This window comes from Salmo salar, chromosome 17 (assembly GCF_965601325.2).
Source record: "Salmo salar chromosome 17, fSalSal1, whole genome shotgun sequence".
Lineage (NCBI taxonomy): Eukaryota > Metazoa > Chordata > Actinopteri > Salmoniformes > Salmonidae > Salmo > Salmo salar.
The window spans coordinates 23,266,662-23,290,874 of NC_138307.1; the positions used below are offsets into that span (position 1 = coordinate 23,266,662).

Here is a 24,213-nt window from a genome sequence, read left to right on the forward strand (position 1 = left end):
GATCCCTACAGTAGCTACATTAATCTACAGGAGACCTACACCAGTAGATCCCTACAGTAGCTACATTAATCTACAGGAGACCTACACCAGTAGATCCCTACAGTAGCTATATTAATCTACAGGAGACCTACACCAGTAGATCCCTACAGGAGACCTACACCAGTAGATCCCTACAGTAGCTATATTAATCTACAGGAGACCTACACCAGTAGATCCCTACAGGAGACCTACACCAGTAGATTCCTACAGTAGCTATATTAATCTACAGGAGACCTACACCAGTAGATCCCTACAGGAGACCTACACCAGTAGATCCCTACAGTAGCTACATTAATCTACAGGAGACCTACACCAGTAGATCCCTACAGGAGACCTACACCAGTAGATCCCTACAGTAGCTATATTAATCTACAGGAGACCTACACCAGTAGATCCCTACAGGAGACCTACACCAGTAGATCCCTACAGTAGCTACATTAATCTACAGGAGACCTACACCAGTAGATCCCTACAGGAGACCTACACCAGTAGATCCCTACAGTAGCTATATTAATCTACAGGAGACCTACACCAGTAGATCCCTACAGGAGACCTACACCAGTAGATCCCTACAGTAGCTACATTAATCTACAGGAGACCTACACCAGTAGATCCCTACAGGAGACCTACACCAGTAGATCCCTACAGTAGCTATATTAATCTACAGGAGACCTACACCAGTAGATCCCTACAGGAGACCTACACCAGTAGATCCCTACAGTAGCTATATTAATCTACAGGAGACCTACACCAGTAGATCCCTACAGGAGACCTACACCAGTAGATCCCTACAGTAGCTATATTAATCTACAGGAGACCTACACCAGTAGATCCCTACATTAACTACACATCTACAGGAGACCTACACCAGTAGATCCCTACAGGAGACCTACACCAGTAGACCCCTACATTAGCTATATTCATACATACTACATTGCTGAAGGACAACCTAGCATAACAAGCAACCTACCAGTGCCACAAAACCTTAGGCTTATAGCTGAACCAGTTGTTTTATCAATCCATGTACTTCTTTGTAATTGTGTTCCAGAAGCAGTGATGTTTCAGTGACTTTTCCCCTATAGTCTCACAGCAGACAGCAGGGAGCTGTGTACTGTGTAATCAGTGTGGTCCTTCACAATGAGACCGTCTAGGAGGAGGCTGAACCTCTACATTAGAGATCAGATCTACTGTTTCTAATGCGTCTACTGGGGCTGCCCCCCCCACACACACACATCCAGCCTAGCCGGTACATACACTGTACTAGCAGGTACATACACTGTACTAGCAGGTACATACACTGTACTAGCCGGTACATACACTGTACTAGCAGGTACATACACTGTACTAGCAGGTACATACACTGTACTAGCCGGTACATACACTGTACTAGCCGGTACATACACTGTACTAGCCGGTACATACACTGTACTAGCAGGTACAAACACTGTACTAGCAGGTACATACACTGTACTAGCAGGTACATACACTGTACAGGGTCTGGAGGCAGCTCTACTTCAGAGAGTGGCCAGGTGTGAGATGTACAGACAGTCCAATAACAGCCTCAATATCTCCTACTTCAACAGCAACATTTACAGTGAGACATATGGTCTGCAACAAAACATCCAGTACAGAACTAATGTAGAGCACCTTGTATTCCACATGATGTCATCCCGTACTCATCGACCGTATAACCCGCTGTATCATCAGATCACACACTATGTTGGTGGAAGTCATGGCACAGAACACATATTGATTATATTTCAATGGACCGTTGGCCTCACAAAATATATTTCCATGAATGGACATTAAAGTAAGGTATCCATACAGGACATTTCTGCGACATGCTTCATGTTGTCTGTTGGATACGTCCATGTTTTGAAACACAGAAGCACTGTTACATGAACATAACAGTCGTCCTCTATCCCAGCTCTTACAGCACGATCCCTCCCTGGCATGGCAACAGTTAGTAATGAACCACCACCACAGAGCCCGTCCTGCTGCCAAGCTGTGACCTTCCTCCAAGGGCATGGGGTTGGCACCATGCCCCCCGCCTGGGTGAGAACACCCTGCTGGCATAGGGAGGGGGACACAGAGGGGCACTGCCCTGTTAGCAGAGCCTGGGTGAGAATAGAGAGGGAGGGAGGGAGGGAAAGGGACACAGGGATTTGTTTGTGTCCCAAAATGGGTGCGGGGGAACACAGATGTCCCCCTCTGCATCCCCCCGACCCTCTACTGCGTTCGCGTGTCAGCGTCTGTTTGTTCCCAGGAAAGAGAGGTTGCCTCAGAGCATACCAGAGAGAGAGAGAGAGAGAGAGAGAGCGAGAGAGAGAGAGAGAGAGAGCGCGAGAGAGAGAGAGAGAGAGAGAGAGAGAGAGAGAGAGAGAGCGCGAGAGAGAGAGAGAGAGAGCGCGAGAGAGAGAGAGCGCGAGAGAGAGAGAGAGAGAGCGCGAGAGAGAGAGAGAGAGCGAGAGAGAGAGAGAGAGAGAGAGAGAGAGAGAGAGCGCGAGAGAGAGAGAGAGAGTGAGAGAGAGAGAGAGAGAGAGAGAGAGAGAGAGAGAGAGAGAGAGAGAGAGATGAGAGGGGACTGTGGATGTGACAGATGTCCTACCCTGGTGGCTCTGCATGTGCCGCTGGTGAGGGTATGTGGTGAGTGTAGGGAAGGAGGGAGTGTGTCTGTGTGGGTGTGTGTATCGGAGCGAAAGGACACACTCACAGACACACTCACAGACACACTCACAGACACACACACACAGACTAGTTCTGAGCGATTAGTGCTTTTTGAGGTCGGTTCAATTTCGGTTTCGATAATTCTTTTCCACATAAATGCACTATGCATTATGTGGGTTGAATGCTGTAACAACACAGTACATAAACAATGAATAAAGTCCCATGATGGTAGTGACTGACCATTACTGCTCATCACCTATTAACCATCATTTACTCACTTTACTTAAATTCAATATTTCACTTGTTGTGTATATTACAGTAGTTTTATTTGATGACTTTATTATTTCATTTCAAATCATCTTCTCTCTACAGAACTGCTGCCTATGCTGTCTGACAAAATCACTATTTTAGACGTTCTTCAAAGTAAATAAGAGATACTTTTATGACTGCTGAATACCAACTATCAATCCCTCAGATCATGTATTTTCAGGAGGAGATACCTCGTGAAGAAACTGCTCTCTCCTTCTCCATTGCACATTCTTCTGTCTCTTTTACGTAGCAGGCGTAAAACACAGGCCGTGTTCGAGAGGATCAAAACCGTAATGCATCATGGGTAAATGATGACTGACTGATTGATCTACAAATAATAATGAATAGTTATTTATGATGCAAGAAGATTTGTAGATCAGTCGGTTGGTGGTTGCCTGCACTGTCGGCTGCAATGTCGAACAAGCCTGCAGACCGAACAAATAGGCTGTAATGGATTATGTAGTTAATTACCATGTTTTCGGCATTAAACTATGTAGAATCTTGGCTTTTTGGAAACTACAACTCCCTACTACATCACACAGTTTGAGCTTGATCAGATTTATCTGTAGAGTAACTGCGCAATGTGGGCATTAAGCTCAAATCCCCCAAAATAAAAAATAATAGTTTTGTTTATTCACACACACACACACACACACACACACACACACACACACACACACACACACACACACACACACACACACACACACACACACACACACACACACACACACACACACACACACACACACACACACACACACACACACACGGGCCCATGCAGCATTACTTCTTCCTCCTGTTCGTCAAAAACACCAGTACTGTTTGCTGCTGTATGTGACAGTGGGAAACGTCACAAGCTTTCATAGACAGCCAAAGATGGGGGACAATATGAGAAATGTGTTGTGTGGTCTGTGTAAATCCCTCAGAGCCACCGACAAGCATGAAGCATCATCCCACTCTAAGACGGCTGAACATACCTACACATCTCTTTCACTCTCAATTCAGTGTTTTGTCTAAAGACTCAACAATTGAAGGAAAATGTCATCAACTTGTGTGAGCCTCCTATCTCCTCAAACACACACAGCGCGAGGAGAGTCGCCGGGCTGTCCTAGCGCTTGAATAATCAATGCCGTCTAGACACTGAGCGTCACTACATCTCTCTGAGAGGAAAAACAGGATACCTAACACACAGCTGCAGAGGCCATCCTCACACTCACTACTTTCACTGCATATCAGTTATGTCAGAAACTATCACTGCTGGCTGTACTATATAGATCCTGTTCTTGGAAGCTAACAAACGGGAGATACTGTATGTCTGGTCCAGAAAACATTCTGCTTATTAGGGATTCTGATTGTTAACCTGTTAACTGACATATTCAGCAATAGGAGAGAATGAGGGGAGAAAGAAGACAGAGAGAGAAAAAGAGAAAGAGAGAGAGAGAAAGAGAAAGAGAAAGAGAAAGAGAGAGAGAGAGAGAGAGAGAGAGAGAGAGAGAGAGAGAGAGAGAGAGAGAGAGAGAGAGATGCTAGCAGCATAGCAATGAGCCGGTAGTTTTTCGGCAGCCTGCTAGCCTGTATCCACAGACAATAAAGTGACACCCTGCATTTGTGTCTCGTCACTCCAGTCGGCGTCTAGTCTAGGGCAGAATACACAGACACAGACTCTTTGACTTGTTGGAGCTTAAGATTGTCACTGTACCCTGCATTTACATCTGCAACCTTGTGCATGTGACTAATAAACTCTCTAAATCTCTAAATCTACACAGACACAGACACACACACAGACACAGACATAGACACACACACAGACACACACACAGACACATACACACCTTACCTGGCGAGATTGGGCAGCTACCTTTCTGCGATTTTGTCTGCAATGATTTGAGTAAGGGAGGAGGCTTGGAGTCCTGTAGAGAGAGAGAAAGAGAGAGCGAAGGAAAGAGAGAATGTGAGAAAGAGAGAAATAAAAAAAGAGAGTAAGTCAGAAAGTCATAGGTAGGTGAGAGACACGACTCTGAGAGAGGCTGATTCTATCCACCGGTAGGAGAGAACACACACACACACTCCCTCACACATGCACCAGCACACAGCCTCTGAAGTGTGGGCTCGCACTCCGCCTCACACACACACACCCTGAGCCGCTAACAAGCCGAAGTATGATGCTGCATCAGAGAGAAGGAAAGGAGAAAAGAGGGGGTTGGGTTGGGAGGAGTCTCTCCATGGCTGAAATTGTTTGTGTGTGTGTGTGTGTGTGTGTGTGTGTGTGTGTGTGTGTGTGTGTGTGTGTGTGTGTGTGTGTGTGTGTGTGTGTGTGTGTGTGTGTGTGTGTGTGTGTGTGTGTGTGTGTGTGTGTGGTGTGTGTGTATTGAGTAGGGGTGCAGGGCTTACCCAATGCCTCATGCTGAATAATTTTTCTGTCCCTGTGCTAATTTGTAGGCAGGGCTGACAGCGGCAGAGAGACAAAGAACTATACTGCAGAACCACACAGACAAAAAGAGACAGGGAGGACTGTGGAATCACACAGACAGAGAGAGACAGAGAGGACTGTGGAATCACACAAACAGAGAGAGAATGAGAAGACTGTAGAATCACACAGACCGAGAGAGAAAGAGAGGACTGTAGAATCACACAGACAGAGAGAGACAGAGAGGACTGTGGAATCACACAGACAGAGATAGGAAGAGAGGACTGTGGAATCCCACAGACCGAGAGAGAAAGAGAGGACTGTGGAATAACACAGACAGAGAGAGACAGAGAGGACTGTAGAATCACACAGACAGAGAGAGAAAGAGGGGACTGTGGAACCACACAGACAGAGAGAGAAGGAGAGGACTGTGGAACCACACAGACAGAAAGAGAGGACTGTGGAATCACACAAACAGAGAGAAAGAGAGGACTGTAGAATCACACAGAGAGAGAAAGAGAGGACTGTAGAATCACAGACAGAGAGAGAAAGAGAGGACTGTGGAACCACACAGGCAGAGAGAGAAAGAGAGGACTGTGGAACCACACAGACAGAGAGAGAAAGAGAGGACTGTGGAACCACACAGACAGAGAGAGAAAGAGAGGACTGTGGAATCTGCAGAAGCACACTGCTAATACTACTAATACAGCCTGCTGAAATCCTCCTCCCATTCCCATTACACTAACCTCATACCACACAATGAGATGCAGTGAAACCTCTGCAGTAGAGATACTGTATGTGACATTGTGACCTAGTGTTACAGTTGAACAACAACTAGTTGCTATGATATCCATTTCTTAAGGAGTTAGTCCCTAGAAACCATATCATCTATTCATTTATTAAGGAGTTTCTCCATAGAAACCATATCACTGTCACATCCTGACCAGTAAGGGGTTATTTGTTCTTATAGTTTGGTCAGGACGTGGCAGGGGGGTTTTGTTTTATGTGGTTCAGGGTGTGTTTGTGTATGTGTTCATGTAGAGGGGGTATTTGGTTTATATGGTTCGGGGTGGCTGTGTATGTAGAGGGGTATTTGATTTATTAGTCCAGGGTTTTGGTTATTGTTCTATGTTAGTTTAGTTCTAGTGTTCAGTCTAGTCATTTGTATTTCTATGTTTAGTTAATTGGTGTTGGGGCCTTCAGTTGGGGTAGCTGTCTATCGTTGCCTCTGATTGAAGGTCCTATAAATAGGTATGTGTTTGTCATGGGATTTTGTGGGAGATTGTTGCTGTGTATAGCTTTGTGCCTTACCGGCCTGTTCTTTGTCGTCATGGTTTTTTTTGTATACGTTTTGGTTTTCCTTCTTTGTCCTTTAATAAAAGAAGATGAGCATACGTTTTCCCGCTGCGTCTTGGTCTAAACCCTATGACACCCGTGACAATCACCTATTCATTTCTTAAGGAGTCCATAGAAACCAACCATATCACCTACTCATTTCTTAAGGAGTCCATAGATACCAACCATATCACCTACTCATTTCTTAAGGAGTTTGTCCATAGAAACCAACCATATCACCTACTCATTTCTTAAGGAGTCCATAGAAACCAACCATATCACCTACTCATTTCTTAAGGAGTCCATAGATACCAACCATATCACCTACTCATTTCTTAAAAAGTTTGAAGTGGAAACCACAGCACCTATCAATTTCTTAAGGAGTTTGTCCATAGAAACAGTAGCACCAATCCATTTGTTAAGGAGTGTGTCCATAGAAACAGTAGCACCGATCCATTTGTTAAGGAGTTTGAAGTAGAGCGTGCTCCCACATCTCCTATTCATACCACAATGGTGTGATGTCCAAGCGAGTGGCATGGACCAAGATAAGGGAGAGGGAAGGAGGACTATGGAAAAAGGAGAGAGAGAGAGGAGGGACGGTAGCGTTTGCTCCCTCTCCCTTCCTCCTATTTCCCTCCCATCCTGACATAGTAAGTGGTTGTTCAAGACCAGGACAGACCAGGATAGTGGACCAGGACAGACCAGGATAGCCAGGACAGACCAGGACAGACCATTGTGGACTAGGACAGCCAGGACAGACCAGGACAGCCAGGATGGACCGGGACAGTGGACCAGGATAGTGGACCAGGACAGCCAGGACAGACCAGGACAGACCATAGTGGACCAGGACAGACTAGGACAGCCAGGACAGACCAGGTCCATGGACCGGGACAGTGGACCAGGACAGACCAGGACAGTGGACCAGGACCAACCTCAGCCTCAGTCTCTAATAAACATGTCACTGTCTCAGAACTTCAGGTCATCATCCTCTACATGCCCAAAAACAATAGTGATGGGGTGAAAACACGCGACTTTAACAATGGTCTAGATGTCAATTCTACAGCAAACATCCTAATACAAATGCTGCCTAAGCCTCATATGGCAGTAGTCCTAGCCCAGCAGAAAATGATCCCCACCACTCCCTATGGACTAACTCAGTGAGTTAAAGGGGTAAAGGGGTGAAAGGGTTAATGAAACCCCAGTGAGGTGCAGACAAAGTCCTGTCAACACTGCCTGAGCAGACCCATGCCAGCCTTGATTAGAACCTGCTGCAGCAGCTAAGTGCTAACGCTAAGCCATGTGCCTAGTGAGTTAGCGTAGCTGCTAGCAGCTAATCTTCCTCAGCAGCCACTGGGGAAGCAGCTGCCGCACAGCGCCAATCTGCTCCCACATTGTCAACAGACAGGCAGATACCGGCTGCAGCCACCACACTGCATATTAGGTCTTCACACTTTATTTACCCACCAGCACTGTGACATCTGCTCCCTTTTAGCCCTAGACAAACACATCATTAAATGTTAGCCTAGTGTGTTAGCGGCTAGTTAGCAACTAGGCTAGTGGTTTTAGCCTGAAGGTGTTGTAGCACATGCTAAATGGTTCATAGGGGTCTCAGAGGAAGCATCTCTGAAAGAGACATACAGGAATTTCTATGGTGTTCAGGAGTGCATTATGGGCTCAAATCCCATTGCTGAGCCCAGGCTAATCTCAAATTAAAAGGTAATCCCATTGGCAGGATTGGAGGGTGCAGGGGGTGATTGAGACAGTCAAATTGAAGTAACACTGTGATCTGGATTAGAGGAGCAGATCATATAATCTCAGTTCAACTAGATCGTGTTCTGAATCATCCAGATATGTATTATAGATTAAACTCTACTTTTGTGAATGAAAGACAACCCAAAAAACATTGGTGAGCATGTGACTATTCCTTCGACCAAATCTACTGATGACTCATACATACAGCACCTACCCCTCCTTCCATTCTACACTGTTGACATTGTTTTGAACATGGTTAGGAGTGGTAGGGAAGATGTTTGATGTAAAGAGTGCTGTCTAAGCCATTCAGTTTATAGTTCCTCTCCAACACTTATATCCTGTTTACACCTTTGTCAAACAATCCCTCTTCACCTGTAGGGAAGAGCCTATCCATCCTCCATCTCTCCATAACCACTGACACCAGCTGTTCCTCTGGCACCTTTCTGGCTGCACATAGGTCTGTCTGTCTGGGTAATCCTACCGTATGAAGCCTTCCTGGACCACATTGCATCACAGAGGCCACACCGACCAACATGGCACCAGCAGTGGAACTGAACCTCAGCTGAGCAGCAAGGCTACTTTATGGATTCCCTTTAGAATCTAATCTAGCTGTGCAGGGCTGGAGGGCTGGAGGGTAGGAAAACAAACTGGTGTCTGAATGAGTGTGGTTTAGAGTGCCATTATTGCCACGTAAGAAATGTGAATACTGCTAATGTGCCACTCAGAGCGTAATCTCAGGCACTAGACAATTCCTCCCCAAACTCTAGCCTGGGAAACTGAGCAAGGGATACCTCATAACATGATGCTACAGTCAATCTCCACTACCAGTGTAACGGACATTGACGGTAAATCAGAGGACTGATCAACTAAAAGACACGGGTCTGGATATTGACAGACCCTGACATCTCCCTGTATGCCAACTCATTAGTCATGGTCAAGGCCATGCTCATTGGTCAGGTGTCTTAAAGGGATAGTTCACCCAAATATTAGCATTTTCCACACATCATGTCCAAATCATCCAAAAGTATTTAAAATTGACTGTAAAGCTCGACAAAGTCACTTGTGCAAACAGTGCCAGAGAAACTAAACCCAATCATTTTTTATTTACATTTTATTTAACCTTTATTTAACTAGGCAAGTCAGTTAAGAACAAATTATTTTTTTACAATGACGGTCTAGACGGCCTAAGCATGGATTGCTGTCATACCTTGTCCACAGATTACAGGGTAAGGAAACCAATAGGTTTGGGTAAACTAGCCCTTCAAAGAGTCATACAGACTCAGCCGCAATAAGGCTGACTGATGCCTGCTAGCTAATGACTGAGGATTGACTCATTAGGATCACCTAGTAAAAGGGGATTCCTTGATTTGCTTCCTACTCATACAGCCCACAGTCGATGCTTTGGTCAGACTGTCCATCACCAGCGTCTCTCCTACAATCCTCCATTTGGTTCGATCCATTGGGGATGGATACAGGCTACCTACTAATGCCATTTGGATGAATAAAAATGAAATCAAAATTTGCAGAAATGTGTAAAAATTAATGATAAGTAAAAATGAACATTCTATATTTAATTAGATATTAAGATCTCGTTCGGTCAAAAAGTATTCCAAAACAACTAGAGTAAGTTGTCCAGAAGGGTTTGAATCTCAGGGATATAATATGAAGACAGTCAGAGGGTAGACCCTGTGGTGAGATGGGCTTGTGATCTGTATTAAGCCCACAGCACCAGCCCTGTACCCTGTACCCCAGCCTTGAACCCTAGCCCTGTACCCCAGCCTTGAACCCTAGCCCTGTACCCCAGCCCTGTACCCCAACCTTGTACCCCAGCCCTGTACCCCAGCCTTGTACCCCAGCCTTGTACCCCAGCACTGTACCCCAGCCTTGAACCCTAGCCCTGTACCCCAGCCCTGTACCCCAGCCTTGTACCCCAGCCTTGAACCCTAGCCCTGTACCCCAGCCCTGTACCCCAGCCTTGAACCCTAGCCCTGTACCCCAGCCCTGTACCCCAGCCTTGTACCCCAGCCTTGAACCCTAGCCCTGTACCCCAGCCCTGTACCCCAGCCTTGAACCCTAGCCCTGTACTCCAGCCCTGTACCCCAGCCTTGAACCCTAGCCCTGTACCCCAGCCCTGTACCCCAGCCTTGAACCCTAGCCCTGTACCGCAGCCTGAACCCTAGCCCTGTACCACCGCCTTGAACACTAGCCCTGTACCCTAGACCCAGCCTTGAACCCTAGCCCTGTACCCCAGCCCTGTACCCCAACCTTGAACCCTAGCCCTGTACCCTAGACCCAGCCTTGAACCCTAGCCCTGTACCCCAGTCCTGCACCCTAGCCCTGTACCCCAGTCCTGTACCCTAGCCCTGTACCCCAGCCCTGTACCCCAACCTTGAACCCTAGCCCTGTATCCTAGCCCCAGCCTTGAACCATAGCCCTGTACCCTAGCCCTGTATCCTAGCCCTAGGTAGGTAGGTAGAGAGTGATAGGTAGGTAGAGAGTGATAGGTAGGTAGAGAGTGATAGGTAGGTAGAGAGGGATAGGTAGGTAGAGAGGGATAGGTAGGTAGAGAGGGATAGGTAGGTAGAGAGGGATAGGTAGGTAGGTAGGTAGGTAGGTAGGTAGGTAGGTAGGTAGGTAGGTAGGTAGGTAGGTAGGTAGGTAGGTAGGTAGGTAGGTAGGTAGGTAGGTAGGTAGGTAGGTAGGTAGAGAGGGATAGGTAGGTAGAGAGGGGTAGGTAGGTAGAGAGGGATATGTAGGTAGAGAGTGATATGTAGGTAGAGAGTGATAGGTAGGTAGAGAGTGATAGGTAGGTAGAGAGGGATAGGTAGGTAGAGAGTGATATGTAGGTAGAGACTGATAGGTAGGTAGAGAGTGATAGGTAGGTAGGTAGAGAGTGATAGGTAGGTAGGTAGGGAGTGATAGGTAGGTAGGGAGTGATAGGTAGGTAGGTAGGGAGTGATAGGTAGGTAGAGAGTGATAGGTAGGTAGGTAGAGAGTGATAGGTAGGTAGGTAGGGAGTGATAGGTAGGTAGGGAGTGATAGGTAGGTAGAGAGTGATATGTAGGTAGAGAGTGATATGTAGGTAGAGAGTGATAGGTAGTTAGAGAGTGATATGTAGGTAGAGAACAATATATTATATTTTGGCTCTACTTGAGTGAGAATGGATTCCAGAGCTCTTGACCATTGGAAGTCCCTAGGAGGTACAGTATCTGCTCTGCTGCATTCCTAACAGTCAACATGAACAACTCATAAAAAACACTGTCTGTTTTCCCATAAGAACCCTGAGAATATACATTCTCGGTCCTGTCCCTAGCCAAGAACACACAGCAAATACACTCATTGGCCAAGCACGTGGGGTGAAGCTGTTAACACAAATCTACAGCCGCAATGACAAGACTGACTGTTGCCAATTTCAATCCTTCAATGTCCCAAATGGTACCCTATTCCCTATATAGTGCACTACTTCAGACCAGAGTCTATGAGGTGCACAATTTTAGACCAGAGTCCATGGGGTACACAATTTTAGACCAGAGTCCATGGGGTACACAATTTTAGACCAGAGTCCATGGGGTACACAATTTTAGACCAGAGTCCATGGGGTACACAATTTTAGACCAGAGTCTATGAGGTACACTACATAAGGCTTAGGATGCCATTAGGGATGCATCACTTATTCAACTGTAGGACTGACAGAAGCCCATAGACTGCCACTGAATGGAATAATGGGAAAGTCCTGACTCTCTCTTTCTAACACACACACACACACTAGGGAGTGAGCTGCTGGATGAGGAGTCCATAGACCGTGTCTGTTTCCCTCTCCTCCGCCTTTTCTATCATTCCCATGTTATTCTCTCATTCTCCTTCTGATACAGGCAGCACACAGGAAACTCCTCATTCTCCTTCTGATATAGGCAGCACTCAGGAAACTCCTCATTCTCCTTCTGATATAGGCAGCACTCAGGAAACTCCTCATTCTCCTTCTGATACAGGCAGCACTTAGGAAACTCCTCATTCTCCTTCTGATACAGGCAGCACTCAGGAAACTACTCATTCTCCTTCTGATACAGGCAGCACTCAGGAAACTCCTCATTCCCCCTCTGATATAGACAGCACTTAGGAAACTCCTCATTCTCCTTCTGATACAGGCAGCACACAGGAAACTCCTCATTCTCCTTCTGATATAGACAGCACTTAGGAAACTCCTCATTCTCCTTCTGATACAGGCAGCACTCAGGAAACTCCTCATTCTCCTTCTGATACAGATAGCACCCAGGAAACTCCTCATTCTGCTTCTGATACAGGCAGCACACAGGAAACTCCTCATTCTCCTTCTGATACAGGCAGCACACAGGAAACTCCTCATTCTGCTTCTGATACAGATAGCACACAGGAAACTCCTCATTCTCCTTCTGATACAGGCAGCACACAGGAAACTCCTCATTCTGCTTCTGATACAGGCAGCACACAGGAAACTCCTCATTCTCCTTCTGATACAGGCAGCACACAGGAAACTCCTCATTCTCCTTCTGATATAGACAGCCGACAGGAAACTCCTCATTCTCCTTCTGATACAGGCAGCACACAGGAAACTCCTCATTCTCCTTCTGATACAGACAGCACACAGGAAACTCCTCATTCTGCTTCTGATACAGGCAGCACACAGGAAACTCCTCATTCTCCTTCTGATACAGGCAGCACTCAGGAAACTCCTCATTCTCCTTCTGATACAGGCAGCACACAGGAAACTCCTCATTCTGCTTCTGATATAGACAGCAGACAGGAAACCCCCCTTTATGGATAATATGCCTCTGAGAGGCCCATTTAGAACAGAGGCAGAGGGATTTGGAAGGGGAGCGGAAGTGTAGAGAGGGGTCATGTTTATGACAAGGAGGAGGGAGAGGGGTGATGCAGAAAGGGGGGAGAGAGGGGGAAGAGAGGGGGAAGAGAGCGTTCAACTGGTTTTATGGAGTTTCATAAACTTGTATAATATGGGTTAGGGCGTGTGCCTGCCAGTGCGTATGTGTGTGTGTATATGCGCACATGTCTGTGGCTTTGACATGGTGCATGTGGTGTGTGTGTGCGTGCCCGTGTGTACTCCCACGTGTGCACGTTTTACAGGAACCACCGGGTGTAGCCCATGGGCTTTGAAGTGTCTCTGAAACACAGGCTACTGTAGACCATCAAGAGGACTCCAGATGACTCACTGCCTCAGAGGCCATGCAGGCCAATGGAAAAGCAGCAACATCACTTTCTCACAGAGAAACACTGCCTGACCTGAGACTACCCCAGAATAGGTTAGTTTAGCTGACACTGCCCCAGAACTGGTTAGTTTAGCTGACACTGCCCCAGAACTGGTTAGTTTAGCTCATACTACCCCAGAACAGATGCACTACCAATGACTCACTCAGTCCCTCCCTGTACAGGGAGACTAAAATTAGTAGTGGCGTTAGACTATGTGTGATACACACACAGATAGTCAGCGTATGCAGCAGTCCCTGATCTTTCAGAACAGATAACTACAGCCAACTGCTCATTAAATGTGATCCCAGAAAAACAAAACAAATAGAAAAATGACGAGACATTGCTACAATTCAAAGCTACAAATGTCCCTTCAGATCTGTGCCTTCCTATCTGCTCATTCGGTAAGAAAAGAAAGAAAACAGACTGGAAAGACCCTGGTTGTAAACCCATGTAAGAAGCTCTGGAAAGACCCTGGTTGTAAACACATGTAAGAAGCTCTGGAAAGACCCTGGTTGTAAACCCATGTAAGAAGCTCTGGAAAGACCCTGGTTGTAAACCCATGTAAGAAGCTCTGGAAAGACCCTGGTTGTAAACCCATGTAAGAAGCTCTGGAAAGACCCTGGTTGTAAACACATGTAAGAAGCTCTGGAAAGACCCTGGTTGTAAACCCATGTCAGAAGCTCTGGAAAGACCCTGGTTGTAAACACATGTAAGAAGCTCTGGAAAGACCCTGGTTGTAAACCCATGTCAGAAGCTCTGGAAAGACCCTGGTTGTAAACCCATGTAAGAAGCTCTGGAACGACCCTGGTTGTAAACCCATGTAAGAAGCTCTGGAAAGACCCTGGTTTAAACCCATGTAAGAAGCTCTGGAAAGACCCTGGTTGTAAACCCATGTAAGAAGCTCTGGAAAGACCCTGGTTGTAAACCCATGTAAGAAGCTCTGGAAAGACCCTGGTTGTAAACCCATGTAAGAAGCTCTGGAAAGACCCTGGTTGTAAACCCATGTCAGAAGCTCTGGAAAGACCCTGGTTTAAACCCATGTAAGAAGCTCTGGAAAGACCCTGGTTGTAAACCCATGTAAGAAGCTCTGAAAAGACCCTGGTTGTAAACCCATGTCAGAAGCTCTGGAAAGACCCTGGTTGTAAACCATGTAAGAAGCTCTGGAAAGACCCTGGTTGTAAACCCATGTCAGAAGCTCTGGAAAGACCCTGGTTGTAAACCCATGTAAGAAGCTCTGGAAAGACCCTGGTTGTAAACCCATGTAAGAAGCTCTGGAAAGACCCTGGTTGTAAACCCATGTAAGAAGCTCTGGAAAGACCCTGGTTGTAAACCCATGTAAGAAGCTCTGGAAAGACCCTGGTTGTAAACCCATGTAAGAAGCTCTGGAAAGACCCTGGTTGTAAACACATGTAAGAAGCTCTGGAAAGACCCTGGTTGTAAACCCATGTAAGAAGCTCTGGAAAGACCCTGGTTGTAAACACATGTAAGAAGCTCTGGAAAGACCCTGGTTGTAAACCCATGTAAGAAGCTCTGGAAAGACCCTGGTTGTAAACCCATGTAAGAAGCTCTGGAAAGACCCTGGTTGTAAACACATGTAAGAAGCTCTGGAAAGACCCTGGTTGTAAACCCATGTAAGAAGCTCTGGAAAGACCCTGGTTGTAAACCCATGTAAGAAGCTCTGGAAAGACCCTGGTTGTAAACCCATGTAAGAAGCTCTGGAAAGACCCTGGTTTAAACCCATGTAAGAAGCTCTGGAAAGACCCTGGTTGTAAACCCATGTCAGAAGCTCTGGAAAGACCCTGGTTGTAAACCCATGTAAGAAGCTCTGGAAAGACCCTGGTTGTAAACCCATGTCAGAAGCCTAACATGCAGCAGAGATGGATGGGGTATGTCTTTAGCGTGGGGGGTTAATAGGTGTAATTTGTAGGAGGCATGTTGTCATGTTGTCTCCGCTAAGTCTTTCCTGTGGGGCTCCTAGACCCTCCATCGAACCCTCCCACGGCCCCATCTGGTCCACATTAGTACCCAAGCTTGAGGTTCCAGGACCTGAATACCTGTGGACACACAATGGGCCAACTGGAGGAATGACCACAACACTGTTTTTCAACACCTCCTGGTCCATGGGTCGGCATGTCAGATCTGTCAGATCAATATCTCACACTGATTAGTCTTTTGTCAAATAATAATAATATAATAATATATGCCATATACTTCCAAAGCGAATTACAGTCATGCATGTATACATTTTTCATATGGGTGGCCCCAGACGGAATTCAATCCACGACCTTTGGCCTAAAAAGCACCATGCTCTACCAACTGAGCTACACGGGACCAATTTGTCAGTGTCTCATAGGGAAGAAAGTGTTCATCTTCTAATCAGCCATTGGTTCATTACTAAAGGGAGTGTGAGGTTTAGCAGATAATGATTCACAGATCTAGAGCAGTGAGGACACACATGTCATTGTAACTGAGAGAAGAGGACGTCTCAGGAAGTCATCAGCCCAGCAGACAGGGGTTAGAGACAGCTGTAAAGTCTCTGGAAGTCATCAGCCCAGCAGACAGGGGTTAGAGACAGCTGTAAAGTCTCTGGAAGTCCTCAGCCCAGCAGACAGGGGTTAGAGACAGTTGTAAAGTCTCTGGAAGTCATCAGCCCAGCAGACAGGGGTTAGAGACAGCTGTAAAGTCTCTGGAAGTCCTCAGCCCAGCAGACAGCTGCAAAGGACTTTTACTGCCCTGGAGAGGATGCCACACACACGCTCGCGCACACATACATAGTCGCATGCACACACACACTTATCAAATCAAACTTGATTTGTCACATGCATCGAATACAACAAGTGTCAACAACAACCTTAACAACAACTTAACGTGACATGCTTATTTACAAGCCCTTAACCAAGAGTGCAGTTCAAGAAAATATTTACCAAATAAACTAAAGTAAAAAATATATAAAAGTAACACAATAACATAACAATAACAATATATACAGGGGGTACCGATACCGAGTCAGTGTGTGGGGGTACAGGTTAGAGGTAATTTGAACATGTAGGTAGGGGTGAAGTGACTATGCATAGATAATAAACAGAGAGTAGCAGCAGTGTACAAAACAAATGGAGAGGGGGGGGCGACATCATAGTCCGGTGGCCTTTTGATTAGTTGTTCAGCCAGTCTAATGGCTTGGGGGTAGAAGCTGTTAAGGAGCCTTTTGGTCCTAGACTTTGCGCTCCGGTAGCAGAGAAAACTGTCTATGACTTGGGTGACTGGGGTCTCTGACAATGGTATGGGCTTTCCTCTGACACCACCTAGTATATTGGTCCTGGATTGCAGGAAGCTTGGCCCCAGTGATGTACTGGGCCGTACGCACTACCTTCTGTAGCGCCTTACGGTCAGATGCCGAGCAGTTGCCACACCAGGCGGTGATGCAACTTGTCAGGATGCTCACGATGGTGCAGCTGAAGAACTTTTTGAGGATCTGGGGACCCATGCCAAATCTTTTCAGTCTCCTGAGGGGGAAAGGTTTTGTCGTGCCCTCTTCACAACTGTCTTTGTGTGATTGGACCATGATAGATCGTTGGTGATGTGGACACCAAGGAACTTGAAACTCTCAACCCGCTCCACTACAGCCCCGTTGGTGTTAATGGGGGCCTGTTCGGACCGTCTTTTCCTGTAGTCCACGATCAGCTCCTTTGTCTTGCTCACATTTGAGGGAGAGGTTGTTGTCCTAGCACCACACTGCCAGTTCTCTGACCTCCTCCCTATAGGCTGTCTCATCGTTGTCGGTGATCAGGCCTTCCACTGTTGTGTCGTCAGCGAACTTAATGACGGTGTTGGAGTCATGTTTGGCCACGCAGTCGTGGGTGAACAGGGAGTACAGGAGGGGACTAAGTACACACCCCTGAGGGGCCCCGGTGTTGAGGATCAGCAGGGCAGACGTGTTGTTGCCTACCCTTACCACCTGGGGGCGGCCCGTCTGGAAGTCCAGGATCCAGTTGCGGAGGGAGGTGTTTAGTCCCAGAGTATTTAGCTTAGTGATGAGCTTCGTCGGGCACTCATGGCTCCGCAGGTGGGAAAGGGCAGTGTGGAGTGCGATTGAGATTGCGTCATCTGTGGATCTGTTGGGGCGGTATGCAAATTGGAGTGGGTCTAGGGTATCCGGGAGGATGCTGTTGAAGCTGTTGATGTGAGCCATGACCAGCCTTCCAAAGCACTTCATGGCTACCGACGTGAGTGCTATAGGGCGGTAATCATTTAGGCAGGTTACCTTCGCTTCCTTGGGTACCGGGACTATGGTGATCTGCTTGAAACATGAAGGTATTACACACTCAGTCAGGGAGAGGTTGAAAATGTCAGTGAAGACACTTGCCAGTTGGTCCGAGCATGCTTTGGGTACACGTTCTGGTAATCCATCTGGCCCCGCGGCTTTGTGAATGTTGACTTGTTTAAAGGTCTTGCTCACATCAGCTACCGAGAGTGTTATCACACAGTCATCCAGAACAGCTGGTGCTCTCGTGCATGCTTCAGTGTTGCTTGCCTCGAAGCGAGCATAAAAGGCATTTAGCTCGTCTGGTAGGCTCACGTCACTGGGCAGCTCGTGTCTGGGTTTCCCTTTGTAGTCCGTAATAGTTTTCAAGCCCTGCCACATTCGACGAGCATCAGAGCCGGTGTAGTAGGATTCAATCTTAATCCCGTATTGACGCTTTGCATGTTTGATGGTTCATCTGAGGGCATAGTGGGATTTCTTATAGGCATCCGGATTAGTGTCCCGCTCCTTGAAAGCGGCAGCTCTAGCCTTTAGCTCGATGCGGATGTTGCCTGTAATCCATGGCTTCTGGTTGTGATATGTACGGACGGTCACTGTGGGGACGACTTCGTCAATGCACTTATTGATGAAGCCAATGACTGAGGTGTTATACTCCTCAATACCATTGGATAAATCCCGGAACATATTCCAGTCTGTGCTAGCAAAACATGTTGGCAAGTAGAACGGAAGGCAATGGGAGTTTACTCGATCGCCTACAGATTCTCAAAAGGCATCCCGATCTGCGTCATCTTTTCCTCCGTCTTTTCTTCACGCAAATGACGGAGATCTGGGCCTGTTCCCGGGGCAGAACCCGCGGCCGTTGGGCTTCTCCAGTTCGTGGTGAGTAATCCCAGTTCAGATGTTATTTTCGGTCATAAGAGACGGTAGCACACCCAATTCTCCATCAAGGTACTTTCACCATGGCCACCCTTACATACAAATGACCCCTTCTAAATATTTCTAATAACAAGCATGTCATTCATTATGCAACATATGGGCTGCTACATCCTTGATCGATAGACGGTCTAAAAAGCAAAGACCACTTCAACCACTGGGAGACCCCACCACTGGCTAATAGTTGTACCTTGAAGTGAGCAGTGTGTATTAAATCATTAGAGTGAGAGGCTATTGGATTTTCCACTTGCTGGAAGGAAGTGGATGTGAAGATCTATAGGTCATCCTCAAAGGAATATGACAGCTGTCCTACATATCTCAGACCTAGCAGTGTGTGTGTGTGTGTGTGTGTGTGTGTGTGTGTGTGTGTGTGTGTGTGTGTGTGTGTGTGTGTGTGTGTGTGTGTGTGTGTGTGTGTGTGTGTGTGTGTGTGTGTGTGTGTGTTCAGCACATACCGTGCCTTAACACTAATAATTTCCTGTACTAATGTGGTCCAAGTACAAGGTCACTATTTAAAGTGAAAGTGAGGAGCCAATCACAGGTCAGGATTTTGAGTAGTCCATTATGAACAATGACCAATGTGATCTAGTCAACAACTATTAACCCCATATAGATGTGAACTACTATAAACTATATGTTAATAAAATATGAATACATACTCAATCTTTGTCAACCAAATACATTATACTTGGGTTTGCTGGTTGTCTGTTTCTAGACTTGCACAACTCTGCGCTGATGAGCTACAATACAAGTCAATGCCAACTTTGTCTCCATGTAACTGAACGGCCCAGTAACCATGGCTACCACAAATCCGGTTTATATCAGATCCAAGGCAAGACAATCATAGCTGTTTTTGGGACTTTGTTTACAACCAGTTAGAAAATGAGAGAGAGGGAGATAAAGGAAGAGAGAGAGAGAAAAACAGACAGACAGACAGAGGAGGAGGTAGGAGGAGAGAAAGACAGAAAGAGAGAGAAAGAAGAAGGGAGGTAGAGTGAGGGTGTGACAGTAAAAAGGAGAGTGGGGGAAGAGAGAGTCCTCTGCAGTCTGCATCAATGATGACAACAATCTCTCAGGCTCTGTGAAGCACATGTCAATCTCCCCTGCCAACACACTGCAACATCCTCTGTGCTATTGGAAGCAGAATGACTTCAAGAAACTGGAATGTCCTTCCTTCATATCAATAGTTCTTAACCTCCGACCTTGTGGTATCAAGTTACATTATCTAACCTAACCTTTAAAAGGCTAAATAACCAGGGCCAAAAGTGAAACACAAAGAAAGTTAGAACTCAGCCACAAGCTAGCTATCCTATCACCTCCACTTTGTGTCACTCACCTGTGAAAAGACAGACAGACAGACAGACAGACAGACAGACAGACAGACAGACATAGACAGACAGACAGACAGACAGACAGACAGTGCTGTTGGTGCATCAGTCACCAACCACTGAGGGACGCTGCACCAAGAATGCACCCTTGTGACATCCTTTTTCCATGGCTCTGTCACACTGACTCAACTCATCACTACTGCAGACTGAGGGGAATGATGCTGGGCAGGACCAACTGGGGTTGTGTGTGTGTGGTGTGTATGTGATGTGTGTGCGTATGTTTTCACTAGCTCAGATATGAATGCAGAGAAAAAGGGTTTAATCTTCTAGCTCTTTCCTTCATGTTTTGGGTCAAGCCTGATTCACATGTCTGGTGACGCTGCAGTCTCTCTCCACACAGGAAATAGCTGGCCTTGGCATGGGAACATACAAGCTTGAGTTAAAACATTACAGACAGCTATACACTGTTATGTTGACAGTTCTGTAAGCCACATTGAATAAAAGCAGATGCTTGACCATATTTATTTATTTACTGCATTGGCTTGCTTGTTGGCCAGACAGACAGAGGCAGACAGTGGATGTCCGGGAGAAACAGAGAAAAGCATGCTCACTCCAAAAGAGGGGGAGCACAACTCATAGCTAAGCTAATGCTAGCAGCAGTACCTCAGACACCACATTTTTTAATTGCCCCGCTAACACCATGGCTAACAGCGGCTGACACGCCAGTGCAGAGCAGGGTAGAGGTGAGTGGTCATTAAGCAATGTAGTAGTGAGCTCCAGTATTGTGAGGGGTCATCCTGAAAGACAGCTCCAGTATTGTGAGGGGTCAACCGGAAAGACAGCTCCAGTATTGTGAGAGGTCATCCTGAAAGACAGCTCCAGTATTGTGAGGGGTCATCCTGAAAGACAGCTCCAGTATTGTGAGGGTTCATCCGGAAAGACAGCTCCAGTATTGTGAGAGGTCATCCTGAAAGACAGCTCCAGTATTGTGAGAGTTCATCCGGAAAGACTGCTCCAGTATTGTGAGAGGTCATCCTGAAAGACAGCTCCAGTATTGTGAGAGGTCATCTTGAAAGAGAACTACGTTTGTGACTGGGCTCATCTCCTCTGAGAGACACGGGGTCTGTTGACCCCTGCGATGAAAATGGAGGAGGGGTGTGTGTGCCGTGCATGTGTGCGGGGTGTGTGGTGTGTGCGCGTGGTGTGTGTGTGTGTGTGTGTGTGTGTGTGTGTGTGTGTGTGTGTCACTTTGGAGCGGATGAGGGTAGAAGCAGTGGGGACCCTGGGGAGGGTTCCCCTACCAGGGAGCAAGTGGAGTGGGAAAGGGGGCTGTCACGTGGGCCCTAGAGCCTGGAGCAGATGGCCTGAGATTAGCATGTGAATGAGGGGAGGACTGAAGACAGAGCCTTGGGGGGGCCCTGGTAGTGGTGCCCCTGTTCAAAAACACTGTCTGTAATAGGTCAGCCCAGAGAGTCTTCAGAGAAGCCTAATTTGTGTTTATCAATTACATGAGAAGAAGTGGTGGGTTGTAGAGGACTGCAGAGACCATAGCCTGGTCCCAGATCTCTTTGTGCTGTATCGCAAACTTGTTGTAAATGCCCATGACCATAGGAAGTTGGATATACAGCACAAACAGGCATGGTACCAGGCTAGAAACAGATATGGTCCCAGGCTAGAAACAGCTATGGTCACCAGACTAGAAACAGCTATGGTCCCAGGCTAGAAACAGGTATGGTCCCAGGCTAGAAACAGGTATGGTAACAGGCTAGAAACAGATATGGTACCAGCCTAGAAACACATATGGTCCCAGACTAGAAACAGGTATGGTCCCAGGGTAGAAACAGAAATGCTACCAGGCTAGAAACAGATATGGTCCCAGGCTAGAAACAGATATGGTCCCTAGGGTAGAAACAGATATGGTCCCAGGGTAGAAACAGATATGGTCCTAGGGTAGAAACAGATATGGTCCCAGGGTAGAAACAGATATGGTCCCAGGCTAGAAACAGACATGGTCCCAGGGTAGAAACAGATATGGTCCCAGGCTAGAAACAGACATGGTCCCAGGGTAGAAACAGATATGGTCCCAGGCTAGAAACAGATGTGGTCCCAGGGTAGAAACAGACATGGTCCCAGGGTAGAAACAGACATGGTCCCAGGGTAGAAACAGATATGGTCCCAGGCTAGAAATAGATATGGTCCCAGGCTAGAAACAGATATGGTCCCAGGGTAGAAACAGATATGGTCCCAGGGTAGAAACAGATATGGTCCCAGGCTAGAAACAGATATGGTCCCAGGCTAGAAACAGATATGGTTCCAGGGTAGAAACAGATATGGTCCCAGGGTAGAAACAGATATGGTCCCCAGGCTAGAAACAGATATGGTCCCAGGCTAGAAACAGATATGGTCCCAGGCTAGAAACAGATATGGTCCCAGGCTAGAAACAGATATGGTCCCAGGGTAGAAACAGATATGGTCCCAGGGTAGAAACAGATATGGTCCCAGGGTAGAAACAGATATGGGCCCAGGGTAGAAACAGATATGGTCCCAGGGTAGAAACAGATATGGGCCCAGGGTAGTAACAGATATGGGCCCAGGGTAGAAACAGACATGGTACCAGGCTAGAAATAGATATGGTCCCAGGCTAGAAACAGACATGGTACCAGGCTAGAAACAGATATGGTCCCAGGCTAGAAACAGACATGGTACCAGGCTAGAAATAGATATGGTCCCAGGCTAGAAACAGACATGGTACCAGGCTAGAAACAGATATGGTCCCAGGCTAGAAACAGACATGGTACCAGGCTAGAAATAGATATGGTCCCAGGCTAGAAACAGACATGGTACCAGGCTAGAAACAGATATGGTCCCAGGCTAGAAACAGACATGGTACCAGGCTAGAAACAGATATTTGCCAAAGTGTTCTGTTCTTAGATCCACACCCTGAAAGCACAACACACCTGTCATGGGAGCCATGTAGCCTACACATTCTACAGCGAGCACAAAGTGACGTAACATCAAAACAACACACTGTATGTAGGCTAATGTATCCATATCTGTGGCTGACGCCTACCTCAGGAGTGTTAGCTAGCTCATCAAAGCTAGCTAACTACTGGCTAGACATGACAGGGATGCTGATAACATCAGACCACATACCAGTGACAGCCTGAGCAGCTTTGAAGCCCAACTCTGTCACCGCACACACCATGATACATCACAGAGACAGACAGTAAGGGTGTGGCGAATCAAAGCAGACCCAACCCAACAACTACAACAACGGTGAGATATATTTGTGCTGTGAGTACCTTGAGAAATGCTTTTAGGAAATCTGCTTTTATACATTCCTCAGATACACTCTAATGAGGCTTCTTCGAAGCCTTCTTCCAAATCTTGAACTATTGCTGTCAAGAGACAACAGAAGAAGTGACTTTTGAGTATGTCCTTGGTACACTGGGTAGAAAAAGGACACAGTGACCAAATAGCCGCATTGTTGCACGTAATAGACAGCACAGCGCCGCAGGCTCTGTAAACCAACTTCTGCCTCGACACGGTCACTGGAAAAGCCCACAAAATACATCAGCAGGGTTTATCGAGGGAGGTAAACACCAGAGGACAGTTTTGTTGTTCCCGAGAGGCTAAGAATCCAGAGGAATTCTGGTATAAAGTGTTCAGTACCTCAGATTCCCCATATATTCATGTAAAAAGACACAGACAACATGGACCATGGATAGATGAAAGCTATTGGCTAGCTCTCGTTGTTATACAAGGAAGTTCTAATCCTTCCTGAAGCCATCGGTCCTGTTCAAGAGACCAAAATGTTATTCAGTGTTCAGATAGAAATGTCTTGCGTAGAACAGTTATGACTGCTTGTCATGTAGACTAAGGAATGGTTTCTATCTGAACGTTTCAGCTCACTGAATACACCCCAGGTTCTAGTGGTG

General features: G+C 46.7%; 1 protein-coding gene across 8 annotated transcripts in view; it reads right to left on the bottom strand.

Annotated features, from left to right (window-relative positions):
• The window catches only part of LOC106594619 (microtubule-associated protein 2), a 99,568-nt gene that overhangs the window by 63,217 nt on the left and 12,138 nt on the right, over positions 1-24,213 (bottom strand). For 6 of the 8 annotated variants that reach the window (XM_082963630.1, XM_082963627.1, XM_082963629.1 and 3 more), the window contains exon 2: positions 4,856-4,928. The exons of 1 other annotated variant lie outside the window; for it this stretch is intronic. The gene's annotated coding sequence lies outside the window, so the exon portion shown is untranslated. Of the gene's footprint in view, positions 1-4,850; positions 4,929-24,213 lie in introns of all 8 variants that reach the window. One more of the 8 variants, XM_082963626.1, reaches the window with a different exon arrangement.